The 16,267-nt window shown below is 39.6% G+C and overlaps 2 long non-coding RNA genes and 1 pseudogene across 2 annotated transcripts; 1 reads left to right on the top strand and 2 right to left on the bottom strand.

The window, feature by feature from the left end:
* Nucleotides 1-5,618: 5,618 nt before the first annotated feature.
* LOC139434828 (uncharacterized) lies at nt 5,619-6,665 on the bottom strand. The gene is made up of 2 exons (XR_011644132.1): nt 6,466-6,665; nt 5,619-5,753 (listed from the first exon to the last, which is right to left on the bottom strand). It is a non-coding gene; the product is annotated as an uncharacterized lncRNA (long non-coding RNA).
* An 866-nt stretch (nt 6,666-7,531) lies between these two features.
* LOC117450367 (E3 ubiquitin-protein ligase TRIM21-like) lies at nt 7,532-10,711 on the top strand (annotated as a pseudogene).
* Nucleotides 10,712-11,725: 1,014 nt separating this feature from the next.
* On the bottom strand, nt 11,726-15,808 carry LOC139434174 (uncharacterized). The gene is made up of 3 exons (XR_011643589.1): nt 15,758-15,808; nt 15,393-15,474; nt 11,726-12,202 (listed from the first exon to the last, which is right to left on the bottom strand). It is a non-coding gene; the product is annotated as an uncharacterized lncRNA (long non-coding RNA).
* Nucleotides 15,809-16,267: the final 459 nt, after the last annotated feature.

Here is a 16,267-nt window from a genome sequence, read left to right on the forward strand (position 1 = left end):
TTTTAGATTTTATTTTTTTCACACACAAAATCAATAGTTATACTGATTGTAGCATCCCCAGGACAGTCTCCAGCTTAGAATTCCCCATATTACTGGAGATATCGTGATGGAGTTTTTTCACTTCAGTCAAAATATTCACATGTATGCTGTTTTCAACACACAGATGCATTACATCTACAAACAGAGCATACAATGAGAGCACATGATACACTTTTGATGTTTGTTTCATTTCTGAGATAATGTTACAGAATGTTTCGGAAAATGAAGATTCCAGGACCACTTTAAATGTTTCGTTTACAATTCGTTTACAAAGTATAGTATGTCAGAAATATGGAAAAGTCATATAGTATGTTGAAAATCAAAAAAAGAAAACTCAATTCAATACAAATTAATGAATATTTTACCCTGTTCTAAAGTTTTGCACCCTTAAAGAAAAACCCCTTCCTTACCAACTACTTCATTGCGTACATCAGCGTGTATCTCAAAGTATCTTGGTAACATAAAATAACTAAAATATGTAAGTTTATCAGACAAGAAAAAACCTTGTTTATCTGAACAAGTGTTGCATACACCAAAGTGTGTCTAAAAGTATCTTAGTAACACAAGAAAAAGAGAAGAAAGCGTTGATGTTAACAAAAACTGGATTGTTCCACTGAAATAATTAATAAATAATTTCAAAAAGTGCTCTTAAAAAGAACAAATGTATTCAGATAAAAGTATTTTGTTAGACTATTAAGTCCACGATGATTACATTTAACCCCTAACCCATTTGTATTATATGTTTGTTTTCCTAATAAAGCCAGAGTCACCTGAAATAATTTTGTCTCCATACATTTTATTTTTATTTTTTACATTTTTGTAACAATCTTAAACTGTTTGCTTTTATACATCTTTGATTTAGTCTGCATCAACCCAGCTGTTGAATTTTTCGGGCCAATTATGCCAAGATACAAACATTTGTTTTTTCCCTCTCACCATACGCCTTTTTAGAATTTTCTCGACTTGAAAAGCCTTGTCATTGGCTATCTTCACTTCTTGTAACTCTTTCTCATAAAAAGTCCCCTTGATCTCTTCTCCATCATAATCTTTGAGCTTGTAAACAGGTGGCTGCCGAGGTAAGCCTTCAGACACCGTAAATATTTCGTCAGTATAACTCTGCTCATATATTTTTTCGAATACTCCTCTCAATTTGGATATCCTTACAAGCTCCCCCTCCTTAAAGTTCATTTTGACAGCAGCTTTTTTACGTTGGCTAGAGGGGTTATATAGATTCCGAAACACTTGAGCCTCATTTTCCTTAGTTACCTGCAGTGGGTTCATTTTAATACTTTGGTGATAACTATTATTGTAACTTTCAAGTAGTTCGGGTAAGACGTCTATTTATCTATGAGTGTTTTTAGCTGTAAAATACCTCCACATTTTAGTTTTCAGCGTACGGTTAAATCTCTCTACCACACATGCGTTATGTCACTGGCTGTTGCATAATGTGCAATACCTCTTTTCTTCAACAAGTTTTGAAAAACTTTATTAAAGAACTCTTTCCCCGCGTCTGTTTGTATCTTTTTAGGAATCTCGCTGTGTGTTAAAATTGTATCAAAGGCCTTGGTAACCTCAATACCCGACTTCTTTTTTTAATGCTTGAGCATAGGCTTTTTTCGAAAATACGTCTACGACTGTTAACAAATAATTAAAACCATCATTATATTCGGACAGCGACTGCATATCGCAGAGATCTGCTTGAAATTGTTGTAGCGGTCTGAGTACAAAAACTCTGTTTCTTACAAAATGCACCCGTGCCGGCTTATGCAAAGTATATGCATCCTGCTCAGATAAATATTCTCTGACTTTCTCTACATTTACTTGTTTACCCATTTCATTCTGTACAGCTCTATGGAGTTTATCCACACCTCCTAAACTCCCTGGATTAGATGGAGTGTAATAAACCCTATGCATAACACGTTTCTCAGACATGTTTCCTGTTACAGCCCGATGAGGTAATGAGTACAACAGTTTTTCTTACAATGCATTTTATTGATATGTATATACAACATTTCTCCAAGCAGAGAATAATAAAAGGAAGGACACACTATATCAAGTAAAATTTAAATAAAACATACTTTAACGAAAAAGTATCAAAAATAAATAAAAACTCTTCCTAATGCTGCCAGAAGGCCCAAGCTGCTGTTGTAATCTTCAGTTGGGTCTCGTCGTTCTCTACAAGCTGTTCGTATAGCTTCTCGATTTTAGCCTCAAAGAGTCTGGTGTTTCTGAGGTTGTGCAGAATCGCCTCGGTAGCTCCAAAGACTCTCCTCTCTGACACATGAAGGTGGTTCTGGTGCAGAGCGTCCCGAATGGCTGGAATGAAACGAACGGTCCATAGTCTCTTTACCACTTCATCATAGTTTCGATCCAGATAGTATTCACCGGTAGGGAATAAACACTCGTGCTGCATCTGACTGGGGTGATCGACTTGACATCCGTTACATGTTTCCTTTCTGTGTAAAGGTATACGACTCTATCCAACAGATGAACTACAACTGCTTTTACCGTATTCAGGAATGCCGATGTCCTAGCACGTTCTGTAGCATCACCCTCGGGAGCACAAGGAAAGCATGGCGAATCAATGCCTACTGCTGTTGATTCCTCTGGAGAGTCGTGAGTAGATGGAGGTTGATACATATTCAACCATCCTGTAATATCAATGCCAGCCATAGCGCTGTCCAGATCTGGTGTCCAAATTGTAGGTGAGGATGGAGGTCCTCCAGACGTTTGCTCCAGGCTGCAGATCGTGGGGAGAGACTTGGTTTTTCTCAGATCCATGGTTGCTGCTCTCTAAAATGTCCTTGAAGGGTTCTCATTTTTAAATGATCTGGTGAGGAAAGGTGGGGCTTGTTATGTTGAGTGGTAGGCGGAGCCCATTGGAGAAAAGTCAGAGTCTTTTGCAGTAAAACTATGTAGCTTTTAAAACTCAGTGATGCATAATACAGAAAACTCCTTCATTTTACTTGAGGGCTTCAACATGTATTTTGTACTTAGAAGGATACTTCATTAAAAGCTTCGAAATAATTACAATCTAGGGCTGTTATATAATAGAAAAAACAACAGATGCATAGAGGTTCTTTAACACACATCAAGCAGCATTAACTAACTACATGATATTATAACATAAAAAAATAAAAGTACTTACCAGATATCTGTGCCTGATGGGGGAAAAGCAAAGAGAGGCTGTCTAGATGGTTCGGATATGTAAATGACTCTAAAAAGCAGCCAATAGGGTTATTCCTGCTTGTTTAACAAATTAGCATTATATTGTACTTGGTTTTTATGGCAGAGCAAATACTTTTTTAGGTGTAGGCTATTCTCCTGTATATATATATATATATATATCACACACATAAATATATATACACACATATATATACACACATATATATATTAAAAATATGCATACACATTACAAAAAACATTTAGCTAGTATATTACCCCTCTCCCTTCGGCCGCCATATGGTCATCTCCATAGGGGGTTTATGGTTTCTCCCCCCCTGTCCTGACTTGTCTCAGACTGTTCGCAAAAGGCTGACTTTTTTTAAATATATGTTTTTTAGATGCTTTACTTTGATTTATTTCATGTTATTTGCAAGTATTTGTAAGTTACATTCAATACTGTATACAGGATTAGGGGCACAGGAAGTGGTTAGGAGGCGGGACATATATCCTATGCATACTAATTGATTGAAACAAAAACAAAGAGGGTGACTTTTTTTAAACTTCTTCCTTCACCTTGAGGGGTAGCGATGCAAACTCTTCTTTAATCTCGCATGCTGTTTGTGTTTCTTTGCTTTTCTTTGCAAATATCTTGTGCGCCTCTGGTTCCACGATGGTTTCTTGATGCACTACTTCTTCCGATACAGTGGTTGCGTGTAGATCTCGGAAGACACCAGAGTTAACACAGCCCAATCTGTTGAGGTCAGTGTCGCTTTAACACTACGGGGTCCATACGTTTCTCCATTCTTCAGATTGTAGAAATGCAGTTCATTAGCCATATAGTTGAATATATAACCCCAAACATCGCCATTTTTTCAGAGTCCATTCTTCGTGAAGTTCTTCGGCTGTAGGCGTCTGAACCCGGCATACAAACTGCATTCGTTTCTTGATTGGAGCACCCAACGGATGGCTGTAAGTTGTCACCGGTGTCTCGCTGATTAAACTCATATCAAGACGTGTCTTGGCCATTTTCTCTCGACTTGAAAAATATTGAAGAGTGACCAAAAGACGCTGGCTTTTATTTAGCCAACCTCTAACGGGAGAGGGGTGAGGGGCGGGAAAAGTGTGTGTGTGTGTGTGTGTGTGTGTGTGTGTGTGTGTGTTCCCCCCTCCCCTCGGCCGCCATATGGTCTCTCCCCTCATGTCCTGACTTGTCTCAGACTGTTCGCAAAAAACAGAGAGGCTGACTTTTTTTTAAATATATGTTTTTTTTAGATGCTTTACTTTGATTAATTTCATGTTATTTGCAAGTATTTGTAAGTTACATTCAATACTGTATACAGGATTAGGGGGGGGGGGCACAGGAAGTGGTTAGGAGGCGGGACATATATCCTATGCATACTAATTGATTGAAACAACGGCATTTTATTTTTCTCATTTTTTTAATTTTTATTTAATTTAATTTAAGTTTGTAAACCGGAAGCGGGGGCGGGACATCCGCCATGGGGGCGGGGCTTATACCGGAAGGGGCGGGACTTATGGGGGCGGGACTTCCGGTCAAACGGGGCGGGCGACCTGTCACATCCCATGCATACTAATGTGATGAAAGTGGCATTTGTATAACTACTGATACCAATTTGGGAAATGTTTGCTTTGCAGCAGCAAAAGACACGGCATTGTACATAAGACAGTTAAAAGACTAGAATTAAACAATCGAAAATGTAAACATCTCAAATAGAAATAAAATAGCAGAAAATATACATAGTGTGAACAGCTATCTTCCTGTTAACATACATGTTAGGCTAACGTTGCCTTGGTTAAAGAGCCTGTTGCTGTTGTTTATTGCTTTGAATTGTTTAAAACAAATATTAATATACAAATATTATCTTCTTAAACTTGAATGGTAGTCATCACTTCCTAATGTTCGATATATTTAGAGGGAGGGAAGGAAGGTTTCAAAATTCAGATTAGATTCATTTCTACAATTTCTTTAATTCATGGTGGTTTCAGTAATCCCCTGGTAATTGAGGACATAAGTCATCTAAATGAGTGATGTCTTCTTTATGACTTTCAGAAAGGACAGGAGACCGACAGGTGCCTCTCAATGATTGTCAACTGACAGTAAATAAATGGAATTCAATAAACATTGAATAGCATGCATGCAGTTTGTCTGTGCCTTTTCCTCCGTGTTGACCTGTCATATAGTCTCCCCCATGGTTTGCTGTGCTGCCGGGGGATGCTCCAATCGCTCAGAGAAAGGAGTACAAATGTAAGGTTTCCCCACTGACACAGAGAGGAGGAAAGAATGTCTGGCTCAAGTCAGCAGGAGCAATTTAACTATCACAAAAGACAACAACAGCAACAACATATGTGAGGTAATCATATTTTTCACAAAACGAAGACCACACCATTGGGAAGCTTAACGTCTGTTTAATAAAAATAAGGAACAGGGAGAGGCTTGCAAAGCTCTGGGAGTTGAGACTCAGGTCCAGGGTGAGGGTCTCATTGCAGGTCTTCAGGTTCCATTGAATCCCCCTGGGGTTCTTGTGCTGAAAGAGGGAGACACAGACAGGAGAAAGGGTTAGATACATCTAGCAACCTATAGGATGGGAGATTGGTGACCTATTTTAAACGTGCCTTGTGTTTTCACTCTCACTTAAGTCCCTCTCCCTTTGCCATCAATCCAAAATCAGCTGAGCTGCAACATAATACAGACAGGTAATAATCAACAGAATCACAAAGACATAATATGACTGCTAAAAACGCTCACCCATAAGTTATGTCTTTGTTTACTGTTTGGAAGTCTCAAATATCCACTCTAAATCCATATCAATAGTGATGTATCACAAAAATAGCTCTCTTCCTTATTATTGTGTAACGTTAACTATATTATACTAGCTTGAACTCCAAGATGGATATCCTCATTTCACCACCTCCACCCACTACAATCACACGCCCCAATGTTATATTTAACTAATATGTAACTCCCTCCACCCCGAATAAAAGCACGTTAAGAAGCCCCTTTTCTCTAATTCCACAACGTTGGAGGAAATAACATTAGGAGAACGGATTAATAGGTTGTTCGTGGTTAACGTGTGTTGCTAACTTTGTCCGGTATCCTAGCCTAATCTGTTATCTGTAAACGTTAAATATACTGATTGAAGGGATAGTCCACTAACATTCTTTAATACACATCTGTAGTTAATTTGATTCAGATATTCTGATAATATCCGCAATATAAATCTTTAAACGTCTTCTTACCTTCAAAAGTCCATCACGAACGGTCTACTATGCTGCAACCATAGACTGCTAGCCGCAGATCCGCTAACTTCCGGGGAACTATTGAGAGGTTCCACGATCCGCCATTGCTGTAAAACTGGTCCATTGGAGTGAACGGAGATGTCGTAACTCTTGGGCTTGCTGCCGTGGATGGGCTGCATTCCACTCCAAATAGCCGGTCGGCCGTAACCAGAATCCAAACGCCAGCTGTTTTATGGATTCTCATTTAATTTCCAAGAATATCTCAGTACTGGGTTATTTCCAATTTCAAATTAAACATATATATTAAACAAATAGAAATAAGAAGTAAGTATATTATAGTATATTCAAGAATGAAAAAATATGTGCATATATATGCGTGCATATATATGTGTGTGTCTGTATATATTTATAAACTGTATATTATTTTCCATCATTCAATGGACAATGGAGTATTTGTACTTTTTTAATATATACCATCAAACATATGTTCATATATAAAGTGGGTAACTATACAAAATGAAGTGAGATAACCGTTTATGAATATCTGTTCAAATGTATGTAAACTTGTGTAACTCAAGATAAATGAGTGTTTCAATAAAACTATTACATATAAAAATGTATAGTGCAGTTTTTGTTTTCATATTTAAAAATACAAGGACTACTTTCCCATATATGGAAATGTATGATCCAGCATATTGTATTATATTTACCAATATATTACAATATATTTTTGTTTCATAAGGGAAGGATCAGTATTTTGTAGTTGATGCGGTGGGTGACGGGAAACCAGTAGCCTATAGTTCAAGTTGAAGTACTACAATGGAAATACATATTTAACTATGTAGATTATGTCATCCATGACATTTTACTGACATCTGTTTTCCAATAAATGTAACTGAAAACGTTCATCATAATAAAGATTAGAAACAGCTTGACACATCTGTAAAGCACCAGCTTTGCTCCCTAACTATCAGAGAAAACCTGGTGTTTCTCAAAACCCATGCAGATCAGAGGGAGGGAACCACCAGCTGCAGTGAGAGGAGGAGCTACAGTGGAAAGAGGAGAGCTTACACGCCACACTCAGGAAACGAAAGTTAAGGTAGTCAGAGAGGCAGCCACACTGCAGTCGAGACTAGTCTCCGTTTCTGTCTAAAGAAAATACAAACTGAGTTCATCAGATCTTTCTCAACAACACAGCAGAGTCTCTGTCAAACACTGGTGAGTACATCTGATTATATTTACACTTTCAACAAGCAGGATTAACACAAAACTTCAGCTCTACTTAGACGAAAGCTGCACCCATTATGTCCAACTTGTTTTTCTCCAACAACATAACCATATATATGATATAGAGTCCACTCTAAACAGTCTCTTTGCATCAACTCTTAGTTCTTTAGTAACTTGTAACTGAATCTCTGTGGTAGGAGTTTGAATTCACTTCTGCTCTCCTGCTATTATTACATGTTGCTGATCACTTCCTACATAATGCTTTACCCATTTCCTCTAGCTGTTTCAAAATAAAAATATTTCCATTAGAGAAACAGTTGGAGGCTTTTAATGTGAAGCAGCTCGAGGAAATTAATGGTTATGGTCACACAGTGAGAAGAGCAGTGTTATTTTTCAATAGAAAAATGATCGAGAAAACCTGTATTTTCATTGCTGTTAGCCAGAGTTGCATGCTTGACCCTGTCAGAGTTAAATGGCAAATGTTGCTCATGCTTCTTTCTTTAAAACAATATATGATATGAATTGATAATTGATGTTTCAAATGTTTTTTCTTTTCTTTCACATGTGTGTAGATATGGCTGCTGCAAGCTGCCTGCCATCTGAAGATCAGTTCCTCTGCTCCATCTGTCTGGACTTGTTCACTGATCCAGTCACTATACCATGTGGACACAACTACTGTAAAGACTGTATCACCAAACACTGGGATACAAGTGACGGGTGCCAGTGTCCCATGTGTAAAGAGGCTTTTAATACAAGACCAGATTTGAGGGTGAACACTTTCATCTCTGAGATGGTAGCTCAGTTCAGACGGTCGGCTCAACAGAAAGCCAGCAGACGCAGCAGACGCAGCAGAAGCAGACGCTCAGAGCAACAAGTCTTCAAACCAGGAGAGGTTCCCTGTGACGTCTGCACTGAAACCAAACTGAAGGCCCTGAAGTCCTGCCTGGTGTGTCTGACCTCCTACTGTGAGACTCACCTGGAGCCTCATCTGACAAAGCCAGGTACTGAAAAGACATCAGCTGATCGACCCTGTGGAGAACCTGGAAGACAGGATGTGTCCGAAGCACGATAAACCTCTGGAGCTGTTCTGTAAGACCGACCAGACATGTGTCTGCATGCTCTGCACTGTTTTAGACCACAAGATGCATGATGTGGTTCCTCTCAAAGAAGCATATGAAGGGAAGAAGGCAGCGCTGGGAAAGAAAGAGGCTAGAAGTGAGGAAATGATCCGGAAGAGACAACTGAAGATTCAGGAGATCAAACACTCAGTGGACCTCAGTAAGAAAGACGCAGACAGAGAGATAGCAGAAGGAGTTCAGGTCTTCACTGCTCTGAAGGAGTCTGTTGAGAGAAACCTGAATGAGTTCATCCAAACAATAGAAGGGAAGCAGAACATGAGAATGAAACGAGCTGAAGACTTCATCAAAGAGCTGGAACAGGAAATCTCTCAGCTGAAGAAGAGAGGTGCAAAAGTTGAGCAGCTCTCACGGTCTGAAGACCCCCTCCATCTTCTCCAGGGTGTCCAGTCCCTAAACATCCTACACCCATCACCCACCAAGGACTGGACAAATGTCAGCATCCCTCCATCATCATATGAAGGGACTGTGGTGAGAGCTGTGGTCCAGCTGGAGGAGACTTTCAGTAAAGAGACGAAGAAGCTGCTTGAAGGTGAGCTGAAGAGGGTCCAGAGCTACGCAGTGGATGTGACTCTTGATCCTAATACAGCAAATCCATATCTCATTCTGTCTGATGATGGAAAACAAGTCCGGGATGGTGACGTGAGAAAGAATCTCCCAGAAAACCCAGAGAGATTTTCTGCATGTCCTTGTGTTTTAGGAAAACAGAGTTTCTCTTCAGGCAGATTTTACTTTGAGGTTCAAGTTAAAGGAAAGTCCGACTGGGATTTAGGAGTGGCCAGAGAGTCGATCAACAGGAAGGGAGCGCTCTCACTGAGCCCACAACATGGTTTCTGGACTATAAATTTGAGAAATGGAAATGAGTACGAAGCTGATGATCCTCCAGTCAGTCTCTCTCTGAAGTCTCGGCCTCAGAAGGTGGGGGTGTTTGTGGATTATGAGGAGGGTCTGGTCTCCTTTTATGACGTAGATGCTGCAGCTCTTCTCTACTCCTTTACTGGCTGCTCCTTCAACGGGAGAATCTACCCATACTTCAGTCCAGGTGATAAATGTGAACGTAAAAACGCTGCACCTCTGATCATCTCTCCTGTCAGCTAATCACTCATCTCATTTCATGTGTTGATTTGTTTTCATTCAAGGGAACAAACATCAATATTTAGAGTATTTTCTACAAAATAGGTTTAATGTGGTGAATGATTTACATATGGTTTAGATTCTGTATACAACACATAAGTGGACTCATTAATCTACTCGACAATCAAATAATGATCTCTTCAACACTTTATCGGAACACATGTGGAGAATATCTATGAACGTTGGAAAAAGCTACATTCATTTTAACTTTAAAAAAAAGGTTGTTTCTAATCACACCAAATTTGTCAAGCTCGTTAGAATTGATAAAAACATTAAATGTTTTATATGTAATTGTGTCATGAAGCTTCATTTAAGAGAAAGGCTTATACGTGCCTATACTGTGTATTAAATACAATATGTGTAATAGTTATACTGCTAGAAAAAGTCAAATGTGTGTTTCAAATGGTTTGTTAATAACTGTTAACTTGTATATTTACATGACAGGTTTTATATTGATTACTGGTAACATGGCTTATGAATCAAAGACATCTGTAAATATGTGATCATTAAAATAAACTGCATGTCGAACACAAGGTCTGAAGTTTTAACTCATCAGATACACGAAACCCTCTTTTTCTCATACTTTGAAAAAATGCCTTTTCAACTGATTTCCCTCCCAGCACATTTTTATAATCACTGAACTAAACAAGAACTCAATGTGAATCGGATTAAATATGTTGTCTTTCATTCAAGATAACAATCTTCACATCTACAATTTTAAATAAAAAATACAAACATACTAATTTCAAGGTCACTGGTCTTTGTTGTTTGTGTGAGGAATGTGTTCAGTGTTATTTCAGATGACAGGAAACAAGTCTTAAAAACACAAAAAGAAAACTTGATAGGTTTCCGTAAATCAAGGATCAAACCCAATCTATAAATCAGGCAAGATTTAAAAAAACATGGCAGATAGGCAGCCTTTTATTTTATTTTATATTTCAGTGGTTCAAAACTCATTATATGTTAAGATAAGCAGGATTACATTTGATCTCATTTTAGAATCTAAAAAAACAATAACTGCTGTTTTATTTGTTGCTCAAAGTTATGCATGAAAAAGGCCTTTTGAGCCAGATTTACAAATATTCAATAAATGGTGTTGCAAAAATAGTACTGTGGTATTTAATGCAAGTTTAACCGGATAATACCATATAGACCTCAGCACTGCGTTCATTGTGTTTTTGCTTGTTCTGCTACACTACAGTGACACACTTCCACCACTTCCTGGTGTTCTGGCGCAGAGTGTCCACTGGATGGAGCACAACACAAAGGGAAGATAAGCATGGAGTCACATGTACTGTACACCAAACACTGATGAGGAGACACAGTTTGTGATAAACATGTACAGGATAACCTCTCGTGTTGACCAAGGACAAATGGGGTTTTTCAAATGGTGGTCAATGTAATAGTTCAACTATGACCATGCTACCTGCGTATGTCTTTGTCAAGAGATTTTAGTTGGAGTTAAAAAAATAAGCCTGATGTTACAACAGTTTACATGTGTCTAACAACCCTAAAAATGCTTAAAGGCATCCATCAATGATCCTAATTAACCAGGAGGATTTTTTGGGCTAAGGGTAGCAAGTGATATAAAGTATACACTTCTGCTTGTGCCTACAGAGCTCAGTGATTCGCTTTAACAAAATAAACTCATCGAAAGGTACAGTAACATCTTCAACTCTAAAGGTTGAGAATCAAAATCCCTCTAGAAAGAGCTGCAGTAACAGGTAGTAGTTGAAAGGAATAAGACACATTGGTTTCTCTCAAAAGGAACCAAAACTAACTGAGTTCATCAGGTTGGTAACACTTTATATTAAGGTACACAAATTCACCGTCAATTTGTTGTTAATTAACATGCATATTGCAGTATATTGCTCTTTATTAGTCATTATAAAACACTTATTAATTCCTTGTTCTACATGACCGTAATCTACAAGCAATAGGCCATTAGTTGACGCGTCCTAAAACCCTCGACAAAAACGCAATGCAATTTCTCCATAGGATTTAGGGAAATAGCTCGAAATAAAGTCTGTGGTTGACACACATTTACAGTAAGAGACGGATCACATTTTGTTCAGTCGGATAATCTCCACATGTCTACCCTACTTCTATACTTTTCTAATCATAAATCTATCGATTAGATTTATGATTCAAAAATTATAAAAAAGGTTAAGTGCCTTGTAACTTCTTTTTTATAGTTTCACTCGCGTTGGTCAGGTGGTCCACGCCTTTCTCAGAGTCTCCTGTGGAGAGGAGACAGAGGTGAGGGAAGTACTCACACTTAGGTAAAAGTAAGAAATGTGCCACAGTCTTAAAATACAGCTGCATTCAAAATGTTAAGTAATTTCAATCTTTATTTATTCATTTATATAGCACATTTAAAACAACCTCAGTTGACTAAAGTGCTGCACAGGGAACAAATACAATATAAAATAACACAATAGGAGTAACATAATAAAACAATAATTAAAAACAAGATAAAAAGCACATTAACTAGAAACATATAAAACACATACAAATGTCAAAATGTTATGTTCAACTAGTATTAAAGTAAAAGTAAAGAAGTATTATCAGCATGATGTTTTCCAAAGTTGTAGTTTGTCATCATGGAGCCATTACTCGGTAGTCCGGCATCATATGATGTAAGTCAATGTGTTTTTGTTATTTAAAGAGTAAAACATTGTCAAATAAAACTAGCAATCTAAAAAATATAATATTTCCCTCTGTAATGTAATGACGTGGAAGTGTAAAGTAGCATAACATAGAAATACTAAAGTATTACTACTTAAAAGTAACTCAAAATTAATCTTAAAGGGGTCCAATAATGGTAATTTACAGGGTCATATCAGTATGTAGTGTCTCTACATGTCTGCATGCTTTAATGTTCAAAAAGCTCTTTATTCCTCTCATACTGCCTGTGCTGCAGCACCTCTTTTCACCCTCTGTCTGAAACCAGAGCCCAGTCTGCTCTGATTGGTTAGCTGGCCGTCTCTGTTGTGATTGGTCAACCGTTTAGAGATGTCCCGCCCCTTAGCCTATCAAGTACAATAGAGGCTTCTCAATACTCAAATTTCCCCTCCTCGACTCCCCTCCTCGAGACTTAGTCCCGCCCACAGGAGATGCGAGCGGAGGACCGAGGAGGGGAACCGAGGAGAGAGGAGGGGAAGCAGCAGACTTTAGAGAAATGAGAACTCCTCTCCTCTGAGCGGTCATATTAAAGCGACGTCCGTTCATTATTACGTGGCAACAGCTGCATCAGCTGTCGAGTGTTTTGTCATATTTTATAATCTCTGCTGGATCAGCTGAACATTGTTCCCCCACATATTTACTTTGAATTCATTGAGAGTGCGGTATAATGAGACAATACCAGGCTACAGATGCGGACACACAGACACAAATATATTTATATAAATATATATGCAATTTAAAGTATGAGAGCACTCTCATAATAACGTAACACAATCAGAGACTGGATATATCCCCCCCCCCCCCCCCCCCCCCTCTCTCTAGTCGCTGAAATGGGGAATTGAAATTACGGGCCAAAAGTTGTATTTGCAAGTATTAAAAGTAAGGACATCAAACCAACTGAGACCCGTCTGTCCGCCGCATCTACGCACTGTACAACACACACCTACACACTGTACCACACACACACCTACAGCTCCTAAAGCATAATCAGGCTACAGCCGTTGTGTATTTTATTATGTGAAGCACTAAATGGTTTTGGAAAAATATCGACTCTTTGTTTGTAGATATCTACTAAACTAAAGCAAATAAAGAGAGTATGCACTGAGTGATATATATTGTACACACTGCTCTGCTTTCTGCACCTCACAGCTGTTCTCACTGTAAACATCGCGTTGCGATGAGAGCAGGTTCTAAAATAATATCCAGGGGATGCATGCAGAGCTGTCATTGGCTGAGATAAGTCCGGCCTTGCGTCACGCCTCCACCGTTCCCGGAAATGCATCCGCGGAGGAGCCGTGGAGGAACCATCAGTGTATCCTCGGTTTCTCTAAATGCACACCGAGGACCGAGGATCGAGCGTCGAGGAGGCTCTCTGGAGGAGCTATAACAGAGGATACACTGATGGGTCCTCCACGGCTCCTCCGCGGATGCATTTCCGGGAACGGTGGAGGCGTGATGCACGGCCGGACTTATCTCAGCCAATGACAGCTCTGCATGCAACCCCTGGATATTATTTTAGAACCTGCTCTCATCGCAACGTGATGTTTACAGAGAGAACAGCTGTGAGGTCCTGCAGAAAGCAGAGCAGTGTGTAAAATATATATCACTCAGTATAACAGGCCTACTCTCTTTATTTGCTTTAGTTTAGTAGATATCTACAAAGAGTCTATATTTTTCTACGACCATTTAGTGCTTCACATAATAAAATACACAACGGCTGTAGCCTGATTATGCTTTAGGAGCTGTAGGTGTGTGTGTGGTACAGTGTCGGTGCGTGTTGTACAGTGTGTAGGTGTGTGTTGTACAGTGCGCAGATGCGGCGGACAGACAGGTCTCAGTTGGTTTGGTGTCCTCTGCTTACTTTTAATACTTGCAAATACAACTTTTGGCCCGTAATTTCAATTCCCCATTTCAGCGACCAGAGAGGGGGGGGGGGGGGGATATCCAGTCTCTGACTGTGTTACGTTATTATGAGAGTGCTCTCATACTTTAAATTGCATATACTTGTCCCATGGTGTTCAGAGAGGCTACGGGACATTTGGGTTACATTTATATAAATATATGTGTGTGTGTGTGTGTGTGTGTGTGTGTGTGTGTGTGTGTGTGTGTGTGTGTGTGTGTGTGTGTGTGTGTGTGTGTGTGTGTGTGTGTGTGTGTGTGTGTGTGTGTGTGTGTGTGTGTGTGTGTGTGTGTGTGTGTGTGTGTGTGTGTGTAGCCTGGTATTGCCTCATTATACCGCACTCTCAATGAATTCAAAGTACATATGTGGGGGAACAATGTTCAGCTGATCTAACAGAGATTATAAAATATGACAAAACACTCGACAGCTGATGCAGCTGTTGCCACGTAATAATGAACGGACGTCGCTTTAATATGACCGCTCAGAGGAGAGGAGTTCTCAATTCTTTAAACGTCTGCTGCTTCCCCTCCTCTCTCCTCGGTTCCCCTCCTCGGTCCTCCGCTCGCATCTCCTGTGGGCGGGACTAAGTCTCGAGGAGGGGAGTCGAGGAGGGGAGTCGAGGAGGGGACATTTAAGAATTGAGAAGCCTCTAATGTGTTGGAGCGCTAACCAATAGCTGTGTGTGTGTGTGTGTGTGTGTGTGTGTGTGTGTGTGTGTGTGTGTGTGTGTGTGTGTGTGCGCGCGCGCGCGTGTGTGCGTGCGTGCGTGTGTGTGTGTGTGTGTGTGTGTGCGTGCGTGTGTGTGTGTGTGTGCGTGTGTGTGTGTGCGTGTGTGTGTGTGTTACCCTGAGCCAGCAGCTCCTCCCCCAGCTGGATCTCCTCCAGGAAGAACTTCTGCACCGCCTCAGCGTCCTTCAGGTCGGGGAGCTGCGGGACAAACAGCCGTCAGCAACAGGAAGTCAAACTGTTTCTGAGCGATCAATAATCAGATCTGATCTGTGAGCCACTCGTACTTTTCAAGATGCAAACGCTTATTGTGAAATGCACAGAGATTTCCTCAGGCAACATGTTTTATATATTTGAGTCACAAAGAAATATTTGTATATATTTTGCAACTTAACCATTTTCCGCTTACTATGAAGCACACTGTAAATGATTGACAGGAGATAAGAGGAAGCGTTGCAACGCGATAAGGACTGTTTGTGCTCACCTTTGCCATGCCCGCCCTCTCTGTGGCGACCTGCTGCTTTCTCCTTCCTGCGACAGACACAAAGAAATACAAATTAAAAACCAAGAAATGGATTTAACAACTTCCTGTAGAACAGCAAGATTTTTGTTTTGTTCATGGCTTTAACTGCTCCTTTAAAATGTAAAGTAACCTTGATTTAAGAGGTCCAATCACTGGGAGATCACTTTTTGTATACAGAGCATTGAGGACACTTAACATGTTATGTTTCAGCATTAGGCAACAACCTCATCAATCGAGACCCAATATCTCACGAGGAACAAGTGAGAACAGGATAATATGATTGCTTTAATTCAGGCAACAAAATGCCATAATAATCCATGAGGGGTGCCGCCTGACAGAAAACACTCTTCTTCCTTGTTATCAAGACCACTAATGTTACATATTCAATGTCTAAAAAGCCTTTAGTTGATTTTATTGTGTATAGATTTCTGTTTTAGAGTGGATACATATTGTACTCGTTGTACATTTGAT

Source organism: Pseudochaenichthys georgianus, chromosome 1 (assembly GCF_902827115.2).
Source record: "Pseudochaenichthys georgianus chromosome 1, fPseGeo1.2, whole genome shotgun sequence".
NCBI classification, from domain to species: domain Eukaryota; kingdom Metazoa; phylum Chordata; class Actinopteri; order Perciformes; family Channichthyidae; genus Pseudochaenichthys; species Pseudochaenichthys georgianus.